The sequence below is a fragment of the Plectropomus leopardus genome, chromosome 2 (assembly GCF_008729295.1).
Source record: "Plectropomus leopardus isolate mb chromosome 2, YSFRI_Pleo_2.0, whole genome shotgun sequence".
NCBI lineage: Eukaryota > Metazoa > Chordata > Actinopteri > Perciformes > Serranidae > Plectropomus > Plectropomus leopardus.
The window spans coordinates 4,190,952-4,212,493 of NC_056464.1; positions in this window are offsets into that span (position 1 = coordinate 4,190,952).

The window sequence follows — 21,542 nt, forward strand, 5'->3', positions numbered from 1 at the left end:
TTTGTCAGAGTGGCTGGGGTGCAACTTTATTTTAAATTTCCATATTTCATTGTTTCTGGCTGTGATATATAGCGTTATTTGTAAGATTTTTAAAGAAAACATGCCTTTCAAACCCACTTAAGGATATCAAAAGTAAGTACAAAACACAACCATTTCAAGTTGAATGTCCCTCCCTGAGCCAAATAAAAAAATATTATCCTCCCCAGTGCTTTTTTTAAGTGCCTCCCCCGTTTTGCACCACCCCCTTTCTTGTTAAGAGATACACAAAGAACAGTCCAATGTAAAACTAAGGACAATGGTATTTCTAAATTTCTAAGGGTCATCTACATTAATTTAAGTGTTAAATTAGAAAAAGAAAAAGAAAAAAAAAATCTTCTCTCTCCTCATGTGTCCAGCCTCTTACTGTCGAATTTAAAAGCAAAGAAACAACCCCGCCCCTCCACCCCCCAATGCTCAATGCCAAAACACAATTTAAAAAGATAACAATGTTGTCCATGTTTATCGCCTTGTGAAAAATGATTTCAAAAGAAGTCTAAATATTATTGTGGTTAAAAATAAAAAAAAAGGTAGAGGGTCAATTTATTAGTCATTTTAAACAAAGTTGAAAGTTTAAAGGCTACAAGAGGAGAGAGCCTACAATATTAACACCAAAAAATATCAGAAACTGTTAATTTTTTCAATTTATTTTAAAGATTTGTGTGAATAATTGTAGTAGCCTATACAATACCCCTGCAATTCGTTAAAATCTCAGAAGGCCTAGACCAAAAACATGCCATGTCTGCCCCTGTCCATCTTTACACATTCCACTGGAGCAGAATATCCACAAATCTGCAATTTTTTGGTATACGTCTCCACATTTTCATACGAAAAACGCTATTTACAGAGGACAAAACATCATATAGCTACATCTGTAAGATGCACGTTGTATCTAAAGCACAGCCTAATGTGTGAAACAGAAACACACGCGCGCCCAGCAAACACACACTGAGTCCGCATCCTGCAGGACATGAACAACAATGTCGGCACAGTAAACAACCTAAAGACAAACAGGTTGGCCTTTTCTCTGCACTCCTTCCCCTCCCCACCTCTCCAACATCTGAGCAACTGCCTCGCTATCCACAAACACGTTAATTGACGAGCGGGAGCTTTAATTAAGGCGCGCTCACGCGGAGGAGATTAGAGGCGGGGGCCGCGAGGAGGGGGGGCGCGAGAGCGGCCGGGAGCGCGCGCTAATCGGCTGTCAACAACATGAGGACATCTTTCTTTTGCTCCCTCCGCCACCGGGGGGATCACCGGGGATTCAGGCAATTTACGGGCCACAAAGGAGCTGGTTTGAGACAGGAAGAGAAGAAAGGAGAGAGGCGGACTTTTTGTCTGGCCCGCTGAATTGATTGTAAATGGGAGATTAGCGGGAAGCTTCGGCAGCGGCCCGTAAGTGCCCGATCGAGGAGGAGGGAGAGAAAGGGACCAATTAAGTCTACCAAATGTTAACTTACATCAGTTTCCCCTCAGTTTAGCCCACATGAAATTCCAATTAAAGCGTCCCGCGCTGGCAGCTTTTTTTTTTCTTTAGAGGACTGTGGAGGGGGGACAGTTTGTGTCACCATACAGCCAGCAGACAACGTTCCCACAACAGCTCACAACCTTCAGGCTGTGCATTTAACATCCAGATAACACTAACAGTAGGCTAATAGCCCCACTAAAACTGTATTGATAATGGTAGTGTGAAAACATGAGTGGGCCTAAATCAAGGTCAGTTTGATGCAGAAGCCCTAAGTTGCCATACATTCATACGTTTTTTCTCCTCCGTTTTCCCTAGATAATATGATAATTTTCTTGACATCTCAAGGTAACAACACTGTTTTTTGCCCAAGATAATGACAAAATTCATTTGAGATCTCAAGACAACAAAACAATGCCGTAGTAGTAGGTTATTCATTGAAAGAATTTATTTGAATCCATTGAGTGTAACAATGTCAGAGCCAGTTTTGACAAAGTGAGAGATTAAAGCAGAATGATATGCATCCTGAGGTCCAGAGCCATTAACTTAACTCGACAACAGCTCTGGTAATGTTAACATTCATGTTTAAAATTCACTCATTCATTTGTTAAAAATATTTTAGAACAGAAAGCATAAAAGCACGAAACAAAAGTTTATCAACATCAGTGTCCAGGGCATCCATCAGTCAGTATGGCATGACATGTCACATGTGATGTAAATCTCAGGCCTATCACATTTAACTTGTTACCCGAGATTTCAAATTAATTATGCTGTTACCTCGGGAAAACACAGCTTCATTATCTCCAGAAAATTATCCTGTTATCTCGTGAAAACAAAGTAGGGCTTCCTTAGTATGAATCAAAAACAAACAAGATTAAATAACACAAATTGGGCAGAAGAGCCTTATAAGAGACCAAATAGCCTATAGAATTCAATTTAAATGCCAACAAAAGAAGACCTTTAACAATTTTACACCAAAACTATGCAATAAAGTAAGTACAGAGAAGAAAAAAAATTACCTAATCCTAAGAATGTGCCTTTGTTGACACTCTGGTGTCGGTTGCCAATTGCTTTTGTTGCCCAAACATAAACACATGCTTAAAGCATAATCCTACTATGTGCTTTTGTTGACATCATTGGTAGGACATGCAAACTCCAATTGTAACCCTTTTGCATTTAAGACAAAAGCTACCTTTTACGGCTGTATGATATGCTGCCGGCTGGAAAGAACCTGTAGTGGTGTTATGATGTGGCGCCAGACAGCCGGACGCCATCTGCCATGGCAGCATGATACACTGCTGGACAGCATCAGGTTGAAAAGCTGCCAGTAACAACAGAGTACAAGGAGCACGAAGGTCCTTATATGGTGGGCAGAAGGGGCAGTGGATGGATCCAACCAACACTGGACTTTCAACCGGGATGTCTGTGTTCACCTCCTAACCATTTGCCCCTTTTGCCTAAACCTAATTATGCCTGCTTTGTTGCCTAATTCTAACCATGTGCTTTTGTTGACGTCCTGGCATTGGCTGCCATGTACGTTTATTGCCATCGCTGGTAGAGGCATCCCGGAACGTCAACAGCAGATGCAGAATGATACTTAAAGGAAGTCCACTGACAGGGCAGCAATAGGCTATGTGAAAATATGGGTTGAGAACGTGTTGTACATTACATATAGATTGCTACTTTATGCCTAACATCTGAACGCGTGATCTGATAATGTTCTGCTCAATGCAGGAAGGAATGCAGGTTTACATTTTTGCTCTGACATGGAAATTGAGAGTATGTTTTGTATTCAGAGCACACATTTACAGAAGCCCCCCTCAAAAACTTCAAATCTGGAAAGAATGGTGTGTTGCATTTTTATCTAATTGTTATTTGTTTAATTATTGTGTTTATACACAATTTCCATCCATTTGTAGATTTGCACTTTGTCAGGGCAAATGGTGAAAACCAAAGAATGAAGTTTAACACTAGTTTAACAGGATATATTGTATTGTATTGTATTTGCAAAGGAGCACATTAGAAAGGTAATATTGAGATAAAACTCTTTCTGTGCACCTAAAAGGCTTGGACTGGGCCATGATGATAGAAAAGCCCCCCCCCCCCCCCAGCCCTCGTTAGGGAAGCACTGGCCCTTTGGCACAATGAGCCTCCAGGATTCATTGTAAAGTGCTGAAGGGTTAATGAGCAGTGGCTTCTCTTCACTCTTTGGCTCTATTCCTGCTTTAAATGAGAGGCGGTTGAAAAGGATGGAGGATGAAGCGGGCCACAATGGAATTCAGACATGTTGAGATGCCGTGTTTAAAAAACACATTTATGTTACATTTTCTTATAAGCACATTTGACATTATGTTTACTGACGAAAACGCTGTCATTGACCCTGATTTGGCTTGGAAGCATAACCAGAAAGCCCTGAATGTGTCGGGGCTCAGCAGCAGCACTGAGGAATCCGGGGTGCGATGCATGGAAATGAGCCACTCAAGAAGCAGCCGAACACACAGATTAAAATGGAACAGCCGCGGCATTCACTTGCCACCTCATTTAGATTCTTTTACAGAGTCAACCCCGAGCCTTTCTCCACCAAAACCTCATCAGAATGTCTTAAAGACAGTGGCGAGCAGCTTGTCCCCGGGATGTGCCTGCCCGCCTGCCTTGGCATGTCAAAGGGCACGGCGGGCCAGGAGTGCTTGTTGCTGTGAGGGGAAGTGGTTGGGCTGCTGGGAACGGAGCAGGGAGGGAGCTCTCATAGCTGATCTGCTGTCAGACTCCTTTCTCTGACCTCCATCCATCCCTCCGTCTATCTGCTCTGTAGTTCCAGGGTGAGGAGCTGAGGGGGACCCACAACTGTCTTATGTGGAGGAGGAGGTGTGATGCCTGGCCCCATCAGATTTTGCTGTTTGCTGCAGTCCTGACAATCAAAGCTCACACCATTATTTTTTTTTTTAATGATATTTGACCCCAAGACCAAAAAACAGTCTAAAGTATTTAAGTATTCACTGCTCTGCTGTCATTTTTTTTTTCTTGTCATGGGGTAAGATCCTTTAAAACAGCACTTTGACCATGACACACTGACACGTATTCTCATGGAACGGGTCATATAATTTACTGTCAAATTCATCAGTTTGTATTATATCATACACATTAGCGCCCCGCAAATGATGTCACATCATAAATGTACAATTATGTAATTATTGAACACCGTTTGGGACTGGTTCGTTCAGTTTTTTCTTTGAATTTGGGCAGATTACATACAAACAGTTAGTGAAAAACAGCCTGTGCGCCGACACTTAGGCCTTCACTGCATGCTAAAAAAAGAAAGGCTAAATTGAAATAAAATAATCTGCAAACAAATACGAAAACTGATTAATTGTATCATATAAGGACAAATGCTGAACATTACTAGTTTTCTCTTGAGTATCTTGCCTGAGGGGAAAATGTAATTTTTCACATTTTTTTTTACGCTTTATCTTTTTATTTTATATTTTTTTCACACATTTTGCACCTGTGACTGAATTTTCATATGCAATCGTTCACATTTCAGTCATAAAATGTACGACCCAAGAGAGGAATCTTTCCAAAACCCTTCAAAAAATTGACAATACATTATGAAGGTCAAAATAAGAACACATTACAGCATATGGCACTTTTTACTTGCACATTTATGATGAAATTCTATCCCAGATCACTGTGCATATGATCACATGTAATTTCTATTATTTTTTTTTTTGTGAAAAGTCATTTGTAGTCAAAACCAATTACTTGCTGGACCTGGGGGGCTGGGCAGAGCCTTCTCTGTTACTGACCCCACCCTCTGGAACTCATTCCCCAAACCCCTCTATAACTGCACTGACCTCCCACACATTCAAATCCCATCTCAAGCCTTTTTAAATCTGCTTTAATGTTTGATTTATGCATATTTCTTACTTTTCTGTCTTGCTTTTACTGATTGTGATTTTATTCATTCTGTGTGGTTTTACTGGCTTTAATTGACATTGTTCTTGTGTCTGTTAAGCGTCTTTGAGTATTGTGAAAAGGGTTTAGAAATAAATAAATGTACTATCATTATCATTATTACTATTACTTAGCATTTTCGTAGTACGTACTATGAAAGCCCTGAGAGGCAAAGTAAATTTTATTTTATTTTTTTTATTAACTTTATTTATTCATTTTGGTGGACAATAGTGCCAGAGACCTAAGTTTATCTCCTATGTAAACAATATTATCTCCTATGTAGGAGACAAACTTGGCCGACATTCTTTTTCACCTTGCCTTTCAGAGCTGCCATAATAAACATGCAGTGGATGGACACTAGGACCCAGACAATGTGGCCTCTCAGGGTGACAGCACCTGAACTGTTAAGAAGCTGATGGAGAACAGGTGTGTCAGCCTGATTCCTGATCTGCGAGCACTCCTGCACACACGCCTCCCTGGTGAGCCAAACAGACTTTGTGTTTGATGTAGAATAATTTTAGTGTTGAGCTAATATAGGGGTGAAAAACACACACTGAGGTGTTATATTTTTTTTTTTACAGAATCTTAAATCATTGTGTTTGTCATTGCAAAATGATTGAATTATTGGTTGGTGCGCCACACCACTGCAGCAAGACACTTTAACTTTTAACAGCTTTTTAAAAAAATATTACGTTAGTGACCCTAGTTAGTATATATTATATATATATATATATATATATATATATATATATGAACTTGAAAGTTTTGCTATTTAAAGACCTCAGAGGTTGAGGAAAATCTACAAGATACCCGTGCAAAATGCAAAATGCAAATTAACACAGAAAAGGCCTCTATGGCTAAAAGCATGTGTAAAAACAAATCTTCATTTTTTTTCTCAAGCTATAAATCTGCACCTTGCATAGTTCCTGGCCTTGTATTACTCTCTCTTATTTTATTTCTGCAGTTGTTTTTTATTTTTTTTGTCATATTTTAATTAGTTTTTACTTAAAGTGCTTGTTAGCTCTTTTGTTGTCATGCATTTTTAAAATTCATATATGGATTTTATGTACAACTAATTGGCCTATTAAAAAGGTAAACAAAAAAGTTAACAAATTCTATGGTGGCTACAACTCTATGAACTAATCTGAACACAGCAAATCAAGTCAGCAACTGATACATTTCCCAAGTTCTGTTTGGCCTGGCTTGCATTGTAAACACACTGTGAGCCCCTGATAATAATATGATGTGATTGCGATACAATCATATAGGGAGTCAATAACTGCATGGCTTGATGAATTAGATGGGTGGACAAACAACAAAATCAAACACTAATATTGTCCCATTTAGTGGTAAAAAAAAACCAACTGTCGTGTAAAAAAAACCAAAACAAACAAACATAAAATGATGCTCATGTCGTCACAGACGAGACAAATCGACACAAAACAGTCTATTCAGATATGCATCTCTTTGTCCGGCTAATTTCAAGCAAATTAATTTGATCATCTGCTGCTGCAAACCAGCGAGCCATTTTCCCCATCACGCTCTGGCTGCACTCAGCTCTTTTCTAGTGGCATTAAAGCAGTGTGTCATTGTTAGGGAGGATCAGTTGATTTGGGGATGTCCGGTGCCACAGCTAATCCTTTTGACCTGACCTGGCCCCGCTGGGAAACAGCCTCTCCTCCTTTACTTTAGGCCACCATGTTAATGATGAACCACTCAGCTGGCTCACACAATTAAAATACCCCCTCAGACAAAATTAAACTCTACATGATGTTACACAAGCTGAGAGGATGAACATTCACTTTAAAAATAAATACATAAAAAAGAACATGTTTTTATGCTGAATTCTAAAGGATGACTGAGGAAAGTGATGTGGTTTAATATCAACTGATTCCAGTCACCATAAATAGATTCAACATCTTTTACACAGCTGATTTTTGGCTCAACAGTTCAGTCTCATATCATAATACATTTACTATATCTAAATGTATACATTTTGTAATTGGTGGTTTCTTACAAATCCCACCATTTTTCTATTAGCTCTCATAGTTGTCAGGGATTAACCATCTTTGAAAAACAGATTATCCGGGATCACTGCTGTTGGTTAGTTAGTTTAGCCAGGTCAAGCCAACAAGAGCCCGACTAATATGAACTCATGTAGCAGACAGCCCACTGGAGATCTACGTCATGCTAAGGTTGGCTGCACTAATTTTCAACCCTCAATATAATAAATACACAGCACTAATCGTATCTGAAAAGTTAAACACTATAAACACAGTATCACAAAAAATCATGAAATAGAAACAACATTTTAACAGCGTATTACGTGGTGGGCATAACGTCTTAAAATGACATGTCGCTGACATGAATATTGAAGTTTGGTTGTGAAACAGCAGCAGCTTACGTTAGAGAAAGACACGTGATTAAGTTTGAGGAACAAAAAAAAATACTTGGTTAAGTTTGGGAAAAGGATTTTTAAATACCTACTTCAGGGATGTAACTGATGTATACCTACATATTTTGTGTAGTTACATAAAGCCTGTAAAGTCTACTACAAGTTTTGGCTTCACATGGGACACAAACAGCGGTCTCCTAGTTCAAAGTCCATGTTTGTTTGACCCAACCACCCTATGCAGACTTTCTCGCTCTTTATACCTAATCTGTGTGTCCACCACGACAAAAAAGCATCATGACTTTCCACTGGCATTGTTGTGTTTTTTTGGGGTATCCCTGTTTTTGTAACTTTTACTATTTTATGCTCATCACCATATAATGCATAGTTACTTAATGTCCTTTTCACATGGGTCTGTGAAACCCACATATAGGCCTACATAACAGGCCTACATTAGAGGTGTAACATTACACATACTTGTGCTATTAGGTACGAGACTTCTGGTTCAGTATGCATTACAAACTGAAAAAAAAAAAAAAAAAAAAAAAAAAAAAATATATATATATATATATATATATATATATATATATATATATATATACACATATTATGTTTTTTTTTATATATACACTGTGTATATACAGACAAAAAGAGAGGAAAAAGAGAGACAGAGAGAATATATATATTATATATTTTTCCACATTGTATTGTATTTAATTTAACTGGGATATTAATTGGGAAGAAGGGCAGGATAAGAAGGATATGAAAAGGAGGGTATGGATGATTTATTTGACCAACCAGGCACAAGTGTGATGAGATGTTCCTTTCTGCCTTTAAAGTTTTTGTTTTTTGGGTATTTTTTTTTACAGTGAAATCCAATCAGGCCGAGTAATTACTCATGTGCTTTTCCTTAAGTTAACCAATTTGAGTGTTTGCTTTGACTGGTGTATGTGATAGTAAACTGATTAGAGCGTGATAAAGGCCTTCATTAAGAATCCAACACAACACGCCGGTGCCATGCGTGGCTCCATGCCACGGCCGGATCAATATCAACAAAAGGCGCAAGTACACAAACACAAAATTCATACGCGTCCTTTCAGCTGCCCACTTAATCCATCCGTCGATATGAATAGCGCCGCACATTCTGACTTCACCAGGCGACATCCGCGGAAGCACAATCGATACAGTGACTGAAGTGGAATTCCGTGAGCACAATCCCCCCGCCGGGCTTCTCTAAGACCAATAATGCAGCTCAAGTATATTCAAGACCAGCCAGGGACGGATTTTCACATTAGCCCTAGAGAGCAGCCTCTGTTTAAGTGCACAAAATCTGAAAAAGAAAAAAGACTTTTCTGTTGGAGGAGGCTATAGGAAAGCCGAGGAATATGTGATCACAGTGACACGGGGCTGTTTGAGAGGAAATGTTGCCCTTGTGTCTGTGCAGTCCACAGGGAGCAGAGCAAGGCTTCCTTAAGGCCAGTGTTGCTTCGTCTTAGCGTACATCATGAAGCCTTCTATTTAATGTATGGCAACATGACAACAGTCAAGGCCTCTGTGATGGAAAAGACAAAGAGCTGGCAGCCTGGGCTCTTAAGTAGAGGTGACATCCCATGATCAAAGGAGAGACTCTGGACTCAGGAGCTCGCACAGGGTCAGAGCGAAGCCTCCAACAGCGCCACCAGGCACAACATTCAGCAGCCGCTCTGATCTGTGACATCTGAATTTTAGAAACTGCGAGAGCAAATACAAAACGTGCAACTCTCCGACAATTATAAATTTGACAATCATTTGCAATTTAAATCGCATTGGTAGCTGATACAAATCTGTGATCTCCCCGTGCTCGAGATCCAAACAAATGCAACAGACCCAAAGTGTGAAATAACAGGCTGCAAAAACGCAGCATGCCAAAATATTTTCCCTCCTCCATTCTTTCCCTCCCCTTCACTTGCCCCTGCTACACCCGCAGCATATCACTGAATGAAATGCAGCGTGCAATTACCCATTATCCAATCAACTGGAGTCGACACTTAACCATTTGCGCGGCTTTGGGCTCAGCCAATTATCTGTCAGGGCTCTCAGTGGGCTCTCAATAGCCCGAACCGCATTGCATAATCATATGGCTCCGGTTTATGCCACACCACCAGAGACGGAGGAGGGCTGGAGGAGAGCCGGGCTGCTGTCTGAGGGGTCATTGTTGTTGTCGGCGGCTGGCAGGATGAAACGCGGTCTGGTCAGTGACAACAGTGGCGACTGGGCTCCAGCACCCCGGGGCCTCGGCCATTAGAATACATAATGCAGGGCTAGTCATTTGGAAGGGCTCCAGATCGTGCTCTTCAAAACCCTTTTAGATAATTTGCTAAATCGCATCTTCATCACCCCTCGTCTCACCCTCCCACTGACCGAGCCTGTCACCCAGGATTGGACACATGGCCCTGATACCTCCCCCACCCTCCTTGAATCCTGGCCTTGACCTCATAGCACTTGCCCCCCTGTCCTAAACCAGCTCCCCACCACCCAGCCCCTACCAGTCCAGACTAGTCCAGTCAGTCAGTAGTAGCTGGTAGCTAGTTGACCCCTGAGGGCCTGCAGCACTGGGGCCCCAGCTGAGGAGCCGGGGCAGCTGCCAACCACCAGCCACTTCAACCCCGGCTGTCCGGATGATTGCGTTTGTCAAGCCGCCACTCCGCGTCAGCCCAGCGCAGGTTTGATCACGGACAATTAGGGGTTAAAGAGAGAGGGAGAGGGGGTTGTAGAGAGAGGAGGTAAAAGTGATGGACTGGGGGGGGGGGGCTTTATCCACCCTGGCAGAGAAAAAGCGGGTGCCCTGGTTTATGCATATGGCAACAAATTGGTGGGATGTTCCATCCACTCGCAACTTCAGTTCTGTCAGCCACATAAAATGTGAACTGTTTTTTGACTCTCATGGAAACAGTCCCCAAAAACATTACGAGTGCAGCTCAAAGACCCTAAAGGATTTACCAGAGCAGTACCTGATCTTGATATTAACATCATATTTGCTTTAAGTCTTATTTTATGGATGTATTATGACATAATGTATAGACAGATTTTTTTTTTTTTTAAAAAGTTAATTTCAACAAAATTAGCCAAACCTTTGAGGAAACCTCCCACACATTCATTTATTTGTGGTGACCTGCCACAATTAAAACATCTGCTGCCACAAATTGATTTTCTAGTGCTATTTAAACATATATACTATTCATTTATGGCACCACTCTTGGAGCACTGAGTGTACTGTTGTCACCAATGGAGCAGAAGAACACCAGGCACAGTTCAAGTAAAACTGTCCATTATGCTGGGTGTAAAGGTTTGCTTTCACTCACACTGCACTCTGCTTCTCCTCTCAACCATTAATCGAATCAGCTCTGACTGGATCAACTTATCAATTATCTGCACCGCACTCAAACTGCTGCTGAGGGATAAAAATAACTTATGAGGCATTTCTGCTCCTCTGCATTCACAGACCACAAAAACAAACCTAATTTAAAGAGGGGGCATAGAATGACAACAAAAAAGAGAAAAAACAAAAAAAGATTTAAAAACAAACAAACAAACGATGCCTCTTAAACCTCCATAATACATCAAACAACACAACAGTAATAATAAACAACTGATAAAAATCCTCCTGTGACAAATGTATGAGTTTAACTCATTTTAAAATGTTGACACTTGATAACTGTAAGATTATTTTGATGTTGTAAATATATATTTTGAAGGATGGTGCTAACTTGAACTAAGCATGATTCTGGCAGTCAGTGAGGGACAAAGGGAGCTTGTATTCTATCAATATGAATATTAATCATGCACTGCTGCAAACAGGCTGTGTGGACATCTAGAGCGAGGGTTAAGTTTTTTTCCACAGACAGCTTTTTTCAAACCTATGACACTGGCTCCCTCTAGTGACTTGAAACAACACTGCAAACACACAAAACAATATTTTCAGCAACTCATGTTAGATTTTAGACTTTTTCAGATTTTTAATGCCACTCAGAATCAAATTTTAGACCAACTTTACAAAAACCAAAATTGAAGGAGAAAAAAAACTGACATCAATTACTAAGGTTTAGGGACAAACCAAATTGCTTATTATAACAAAAAATATGACTTTTTTGGGCAAGATAAAAAGTCAGATGATCTAAATGAAATTTTGACTTTCTTCTCGTATCTCGATCTGTGTTATGTTAATGCAAGAGGCATTAGGTAGTGTATTAAAAAGAGATATTACCAATTATTTTGAGATTTTAACAATTCAATGTGAGAGGAAAAACTGTCATGAACTTTATTTTAAAGCATTCTCAATTCAAAAATATATCAAAGTAAAAGTATAAGTAAATTGGCAAAAGAGGTAAAATAAATTAAGTAAATGAACACATTTTTTTTTAGAATAAAAAACAATAATGTACATTTGTTAAAACAATAAGTGCATAACTATGATAAACCATTGTGAGCAAAATGCATCTCCCTGTTAATCTGCCATTCATCTGCATCCCCAGGGTCCGGAACCAAGTGTTGACCTTTACAGACCAAAACCTCTGACATATTTCTAATAATAACAATAATACATTTCATTTGTATAGCATCTTTCATTCAAGAAATGCAGCCCAATGTTCTTTACAATAAAGAAATTACATGCATCAAGCGCTTCACAGCCAGTGACTCAGGCATCTGCTTGGCACTGGCAGGACAAATACTTGAATTTGTTTCATTATTAGTTATTTAATATTCTTATTTTGATATTTTTCATATATTTGCTTTCATGGTTGCAGAGACATGTAAATCACAAAACAATGACAAACATTTTTTTTTTGGTAAATTTAAACGTGTGTGATGATTATGAGGTTAATCAACCGAATATAGGCCTAATATCACCAGCTCTCCAACTCGTTCAAAAAACATCTTGCTACACCTACTGTTCGTTACTGACTTGACCTGGGCATAAATAAAATATCCCATCAATAATGCTCCACCCTGTGTGCGATTCTGGTACTGCAGGTGCTAAAAACTCAAAAGCATATACTCAAGAATCAATAGCCTAACAAAAGCCACAAAATGCCTCCAAAGACGTGTAAACATGCAGCCGAATTTTTTGGGGTCTATTTTTTATAGGTTTTATATTCCAATGATGCCTGTAAAGAAAGACAAGTCAAAATTTGCTCGTTTGGGTCATTTTATTAGAGTCTTTTTAAAAACTCAAGGCTCTCTTGAGTTTTTCCTCGATGTCCCTCAATCTTTGTTGTGTGTCTTCCCCCAAATTCTTGCTCAGGTAATGAGAAGTCAGTTCCTTCTCACTGATGAGACAAAATAGGAAGAAGTGATTAAAATTACTTCAGCTCATGCAATTATTTCACACATGTATAATCACAGTGTAGCATAGTTAAATAGCACCCACTTGAACGTGAGCTAACGTTAGCTGTGAAGATGAACACGCTTATGTGCGTCCTTAAACGATAGTTTACAGATAACATTGGCTCATGTGCAGCTAATTCACATCAACTAACGCTACACCTACAATTATATGAAAAATATTCCTGAAGTAAAACTTCCTTCCATTATTTATTCCACCAACGGCGAAGACGATTGTCACGTGTAGGAGCTTGGGAACTGGGGAAAGAGCGGGTAAGAAGAGGAGAGGGGTGCAGTCAGGGGTACATGAGGGGTACATGGGCGGCAACCTACTAAATGTAAGCTGGGTCAGACGTTGGTGCAGAGGCGGAGTCAAACGTTTGAGTCTGCCCACACTGCAGTCTCCGGGTCTGCAGTCAGGGGCCTCTCCCACAAGCTGCCACTGATTGCCCCAGCTTGCCAGTGCCACTAGAGGGATCTCGCTGTCTCTTGTGCGTTCAGAGGCTGGGCGTGGCTTCCTGCTGCCGGAGCTGTGCACGCACAGCACACCCATGACGCACACCTGTTGCTGATTAAACACCCTGGCTGTGTTCGAAATCATCCACTCATTCACTCACTCCCTATCCACTACATCGTGTATATGATGTAGTGAACTACATCATATACACGATGTAGGGAACGACGGGAGGAGAATTCGGACACTACGCGGTAATTTCCTGAACGTGGTTGCGTCAGCAGATGCGCCATGGTTATTCAAGTATAAATACCATCATACTAAAAAATACAAATGTAATGTTCAATCAGGAATGACAAATATGAATTCTGAAATTTCTTTTATTGTGAATATGCACCACTAGAATATATCCCATCCATGCAGAGCCGCATTTCTGCGGCCGGAGAACAGCTGGTTGTGCTTAACACGAAGCTTAATAAGCTTCTCAACATCTTCATCAGTCCCTTGGAACAAGAAACAGAAAAGCATTTATTTTTCTAACACACCGCCAATTGGGAAAAGAGAACAAAACGTTATGATCAGATGTGAGCGGGTGTGCGCGGGTGTCTGCTCCTAGCTAGAGCTGCAACTTACCGGCAAGCCCTAGCATTAGCCTTAGCGTTAGCGTTAGCTCGCAGATACAAATAACAAAACGGATGCTTCTCCACCAACAAATCCGCTCGTTATGACAATTCGCAACCCTTAAAAGGCATAAAACCACCACGCCACTAAAGTATTACACGCATCAAATGTGTATATTGTAATTTTACTTAAATTTATATACAAAAGCGGCGGTTGGTGCGGCGGTTGGTGCGGCCCATCGTCTCCTTCTTCTCCTCTTCCAAAACACGACCGCATTGCATTGTGGGATACGGAGCACAAAGTAGTGTACATTGCTTGTTCACTCAATTTTGCGGTGCATTGTGGGTGTTTTCTCGTCCACTACATAGTGGATGAAATTAATCGCGGAGAATTCGAACAACACTACAAAATGGCGAACACACTATATAGTGCACTACATCCGTGATAGGGCGTAGTGTTTCCGCTCTTCCTAGTGGTACTGTCGGCTTAAGTCCAGTGTTGTTTTCAGTGAACATTCTTCCAGTGTGATTCTCCAGTGTTTTAGGTTCATGACAACTTGCTGTTTCTTCATTTCTAGTGCTTTTCTCCTCAGAGAACATACAACATACTGCATTCGACAGTAGTATGCAGTATAGCTGTTTAGTTCAATCCATTTTGCAGTATGCTGGGCTTGCCATGGCTGGTTTCCAGTTTTTGAAAGCAGAAGCAAACAATAGCAAAACCGCTACTGCGTAGCATCCATTTACGGTTTGAAATAGAGTACACAAGTGATATATATAGACGATCTTGATGAAGGCTTGCCTGTGAGATGAATAACGCCTTTGTAACGACTGGAAGTGACAAGACTTACCGCCGTTATGTTCACATTACTGCTGCGTTCCCCCCCAGTGTTCATTTAGCTTTACTTGGGACCATTATCCTCTTTATTCTGCATCAGTCATACAGGGTGCCCTTTTAAACTTTCTGATTGTATCTTGTACATGTGAAAGCCCAATGACACCTAATGAGACGATCCCTGTCATCCCCATTCCAGGTAACCAAAAACAGCACTTTCTCACATTTACAATCCTCTTACAAAGCTGCCAGCCTGATGTGCTGGTTTATGAGATGTTTAAGTTGTTTGGGAGTAGGGATAGATCAAGATATGTGTCTGTTTAGTGTAATATGTTCAAAAGAATGTAGTTTGCATGTATGCCAGCTCTAAGTACATTGAAGAGAATGTACTTGACCCTAATTACAGTGCCATACACATCCCACTTTGGAGCTGTAAAACAAAACACATTTGCTTCCTTGCCTCAGCCTACAAACACCAGAGCCTTTTTTATGACATTCTATACCATGACTTTTTTTTTTGGACATTCAATAACTTTTTCAAAGACATGCTAAACTATGACTTTTTTTTGACATAGGATAACTTTTTAAAGACATTCTAAACTATGACATATGATGACACATTGCCCAGATTGATAATATAAATTAATAATTCCAACTAAAATTTCCACATTATTAGAAAAAGGTGAAGGATTTGTGAGCTCTTGACACAGTTAATTTTTATTAATTTATTTATTTATTAATAAATTTAATCACTTTTGCACAACATGAAACAGACAACCAGTATGATTCCAAAAACATTTATTATATTTATTTATTATATATTATATTATACATTTATTATAAATATTATATATAGTTTAGAAGAAAGTTATGCAAAACAAACACACAATATGTCCTAACTGCTAATATATACACATATATAGATAAGTGTGAATGTGTGTGTGTGTGTGAGAGAGAGAGAGGGACAGAGAGAAGGTGTGTGTTGGTGTGCTCTGATAAAAATATGTTTGGTATCCTAACCTCTGCCTGCAAAATAGTGCTCACAAGGCATTGGTTGCTTCCTGAACCCCCCACAATACAGGAGTGGATAGATATAGTAAATTATATTTATCTTATGGAAAAGATTACTTTCTCACTTCGCCTTCAGAGGAGTATGTTCATTGGGCTCTGGACCAAGTGGGTGAAATATGTAAAACGACCAGATTTTGTGGAATGTATTGGATAGATGACATTATGTTTTATGTTACCATTTTCTTCTTATTATTAATTTCATTTATTTATCTATTTTTTTATTTGCACTGCCAGGTCTCCTCGTGAAGTATCATCGAGTTGATATTTGTACACATGATCTCTCCCAAATTGTTAATAGTTCTAAGGAGTTCTCAGGAAAAAAAAAAATCTGAACAAGGGAAACTGAACTATCTATATTAATGTATGTTCTGCACCATTTAGTGCTGTCCAGAAAAATAAAGAATTTCCAAAAAAAAAAAAAACGTCATAGTGTAGTATGTCGCCCCAAAATCAACAAAAATGTCATAGTATAGACTTTTGACCAAAAATCTGTGAAATCGTCAAAGTGTAGTATGTCAACCAAAAATCAAGAACGACATAGCATAGTATATGTTGTCCCAAAATCATCAATTGCGTCATAGTATATTGTGTTTTTGCCAAAATCATCAAAAAAGTCATAGTATAGTATGTCACCCAAAATCACCAAAAATGTCATAATAGTATGTCAAAAATCACAAAAACGTCATAGTATAGTTTTTAGTCCAAAAAATCATCATCAAAAGCATCATAGTATCGTATGTCGCTCCAAAATCAACAAAGCATCATAGTCTAGTCTCGCCCCAAAATCATCAAAACGTCATAGTCATATTATGTCTTCCCAAAATCATCAATTACTTCATTGTATAGTACATTGCCCCAAAATCATTAAAAACGACATAGTCTCTGGTTTATGTTTTATGCAGCGTCTTATCTGTATAGATAGAGTTAGATAGAGATAGATATATAGGTCTATATATATATATATATGTTGACATAGATATGATCATATGATAAATATATCATATTTCTATATTTGTTAAATTCTTAGGCACAGACAGAATGTAGCAATCTAATCTCATTGTATTCTGTACAATTGTAATTAAAGCGTCTTATCTTATGTTTGCATCGAGCAGTGTGTCAGGAAAAAGGGAAAGGAGCGGATGTACCAACTGATATTAGCTTTGACAGCGTCAGCTGTTGGATGGACCCCGATCAGCTGTGGCTACCTCCCTCCAGCTGGTGTGTTCCTACCGGGAGACACGGCGTGGACCCTAGGAATCTCCGTTCACTGAAACGTGCTCCGTCTTCATCGGTTTCTATGGATCTTCACTTGGCTTTGTGGAATGTGAGATCAGTCACAAACAAAACTTTCTTAATCAAAGATTTCTTTACCTCACGGAAACTGGATTTTATATTTCTTACGGAAACCTGGCTCCGAGAAGGTGAACTTGCTCCTTTTTCGGAGCTCCTTCCCCCTGGATGTAGCTTCTTCAGCTCCCCCCCCGTATCACCAGCAAAGGTGGAGGATTAGCATCCGTATTCAAATCCACCTTTCCCTGCCGGCAGCCTCCAGCTGTTAACCGCTGCACCTTTGAGCTCCAGCTCCTCGAGGTAAACTTCTCTGTGACTGTTCTCTGTGCGGTGGTCTATCGTCCACCGAAATTTAACAAAGACTTTATTCGGGATTTCGCGGACTTCATGTCGGGGGTCACTCTTAATTACGACCACTTTTTAATTGTAGGCGATTTTAACGTGCATGTCTGTTGTGAGACCAGACCTCTGGTCAGAGACTTCCTCAATCTCATTGACTCTTTTAACCTCACACAGTCTGTTTCGGAGCCGACACATGACAAGGGCCACATTTTGGATCTGGTATTGTCATATGGACTAGATGTACGGATTAACGAGATCTGTCATACTCCCGTGTCCGACCATCATCCTGTTTTGTTTTCCCTCGCAATACCTGTTGCCTCGACCACAAACTCCGCCCCCGTTCGCCGCTTTCATGCTTTTAACTCTTCCACTCCCTCGCAGTTCTCCCGCTGCTTTTAAAGACTCTTTCCTATATTCTATGGATGATCTTGGCGATCGCAGTGTTGATGTCTGTGTGTCTATGTTTGATTCACTCTGCAATGACATTTTGGACTCTATTGCTCCCGTGACTGTTAAGCGTGTTAAGCCACAGACTGAGCCTTGGCTGAACGAGTCCACCCGTGCGCTCAGACGCGCATGTAGACAGGCAGAAAGGAAGTGGAAGAAGAAGGATAGGTTACAAATTAATTGGGATCTCCTTTGTGACTGTCTCCTAACCTATCAGCATGCGGTGAAAGCTGCTAAAACTGAATATTTCTCCACACTTGTTTCTGTGAATGCTCACAAACCTCAGGTCCTTTTTAATGTATTTGATGCTCTCGTCAATCCGTGTGATGCTGCCTGTGTTGAGCCTTCTTCATTGCTGTGTGTGAGGATTTTCTGCAGTTTTTTATTAATAAGATTGCTGTCCTCAGGTCCCTGCTATCTCCGTCTGTTCAGGATCCCTCAGTTCCTACAGCAGGCTCTGCGGTCTTTCAGCAGTTTGAGCCTGCTACGCTCTCCACAATCACTGAGATAGTGGAACATTTACGTCCTGCTAACTGCCCCTCTGACAGCATTCCATCCCGTTTGTTTCAGGAAGTTTTCACCTCAGTTCAGCTTTTTATTTTGCTTCTTTTAAATCTTTGTCTCAGCTCTGGGTGTGTTCCATCTTCTTTTAAACATGCTACGGTGCAGCCCCTCCTGAAGAAGAAAAATCTAGATCCCTTGGTTCTGTCTAACTATAGGCCTATTTCTAAACTCCCTTTTATTTCCAAGGTTTTAGAGAAAGTTGTTTTTAACCAACTCCGAGGATTTTTACAGAGAGCCAATGCTTCTGAATTGTTTCAATCTGGTTTTAAAGTCTCTCCACAGCACCGAAACTGCTCTTTTTAAAGGTTTTTAATGACCTTTTACTAAATCTTGACTCTGGCAACTGTGTCGTTTTAATTCTCCTAGACCTAACAGCAGCATTAGATACGGTGGACCACTCAATCCTCTTATCACGCCTTGAACACCGTGTAGGCATAAAAGGTACTGCTTTGAGCTGGTTCAGTTCGTACCTCTCTGGGAGATCCTTCTCGGTACGCATGGGACAGTTTTCCTCCTCTGTGGCCCCTCTGACGTGCGGTGTCCCCCAGGGGTCAGTCCTGGGCCCCCTACTGTTCTCCCTCTATATGCTACCCCTGGGGTCCATTTTTAGGAAGCATGGTATCCCTTTTCATTGTTTTGCAGATGACGTACAGGTGTATTTGCCGGTGAAGGCACCTACTAAAGACTCTCTGCAGGCTGTGTTTGACTGCTTAAAGGACGTTAAAACATGGATGGACCTGAACCTGTTAAAATTAAATGAAAACAAGACGGAGGTTGTCCTGTTTGGCCGTCCCGACCTGGTTCAGGTCCTTGCCAGCTCCCTTGACCCCGTAGTTCCGCGCATACAAACCCATGCCAGAAATCTTGGTTTTATTATTGATGGTGCCTTTAAACTGGACAAGCAGGTTAGTGCAGTGGTCAAGTCCAGCTTCTTTCAGCTAAGGCTTTTAACCAAGGTTAAACCGTATCTCCCCCGAGAGACCTTGAAATAGTAATCCATTCTTTTATTACTTCTCGCTTGGATTACTGCAATTCCCTCTACTGTGGTATTGACCAGTCCGAGCTTAACCGCTTGCAGCTCGTGCAGAGCGCGGCAGCTCGCCTCCTTACTGGCACGAAGAAGCGCGAGCACATAACTCCTGTGCTCTCTTCCCTACACTGGCTTCCGGTTAGGTACAGGATCAATTTTAAGATTCTTTTATTTGTTTTTTTAAATCTCTGAATGGACTGGCCCCGAGGTACCTGGCTGACCTTGTTAATTTACACCAACCCTCCAGAGCCCTTAGGTCTGCTAACCTAGCCATTTTAGATGTGCCTCGTTCTTTTTTAAAATCTAGAGGGGATAGAGCGTTTGCGGTCGCAATGTTGCATATAAATATAGATAAAATGAATATAAACCCAATAAAACTAATCATGCTCCGCCAAAGGCTAAAGTGAACAGGTGCGTCTTCAGTTGGGCTTTAAAAGTGGAGCATGATTAGTTTTATTGGGTTTATATTCATTTTATCTATATTTATATGCAACATGTTTTTATTGTTGCTGTTGTTTGCTGTTGTTTTACTTGTTATTCTTTTTATTGTTTTTACTGTTTTACTGTAAAGCACTTTGGTTGGCCACTGGCTGTTTTTAAATGTGCTATATAAATAAAGCTGACATTGACATTGACATTGACATTGACATTAGGGCTGCACCTAATGATTAATTAATGATTAATGATTAATCTATCGATTCTTTTTTTTGTAATTGATATCACTATTTTTTTATTACTCGATTAATATAACAAATTTACTGAAAATAACATTTTAAAACTTGTCATACCCTGCAAGGCATTATTCTAAAACAAAAAATAGCCCAGTCTTAACTGGCAATCTGTGTTTTACAGTCTGATATAAAGTCTCTCTAAAATAAAATTAATGCAAGAGCTTGTTCCACTCAAATAAAAGGAGTGTAGTGCAATCTACATTTAGAAATCTAACAGCAAAATAGATAAAACAATGTAAAATTCAAGTCACTTTTAGGAGGAGTAACAAAACAGTTACTCTGTTACAGTAACTAATCTCAAATCTAGCAGTCCAACAAAACATCTTACAGTCAAATAAATACAATTTGAATAACACTAACTTTTCTCTGACATAAATAATTATAACTAGTTCATTCTCTCTGCATCAGAATAGTCCAGCCTTAACTGGGCCTTAAAGCATACGGCTGTCTGCTGATGTGCTGTATTTTCATAAAAGCACATATTCCACTCATTTATGAAGTTATACAAGCTCCTGCACAGCTGACAGCCCCATCCTGTACATGTTTCAAAATAAATTGCATTGTATCAGCAACTGATGGCATTCTGTCCACAGAGACACAGTCAGATAGCTTTTGTTTTGAAAGGGAAGCAAGGAAGTTGAGGTGAAACAAACATCTTTGTATTTCCTCCTCTCTGTGACAGAGAGAGACTTTAAACTGCAGTATAAAGTGGTACAGAGTCAATATAACCATTCAGTTAGTCAGCAGTTTATTCCTGCTGAAAAATGCGAGCCTCATACACACACACACACACACACACAAAAAAACGTTTCTCTAGATGTGCTGCAGCTGACACGCAGCTCAGACGCGCCTAACAGGCGCTGCTCAGGCGGGCAGTGTGCACGCTCTAACCCAATACACGAGCGCCGAAACAAAAACAACACGATCGGCGCTGCTCACGCTCTCATAGTGCG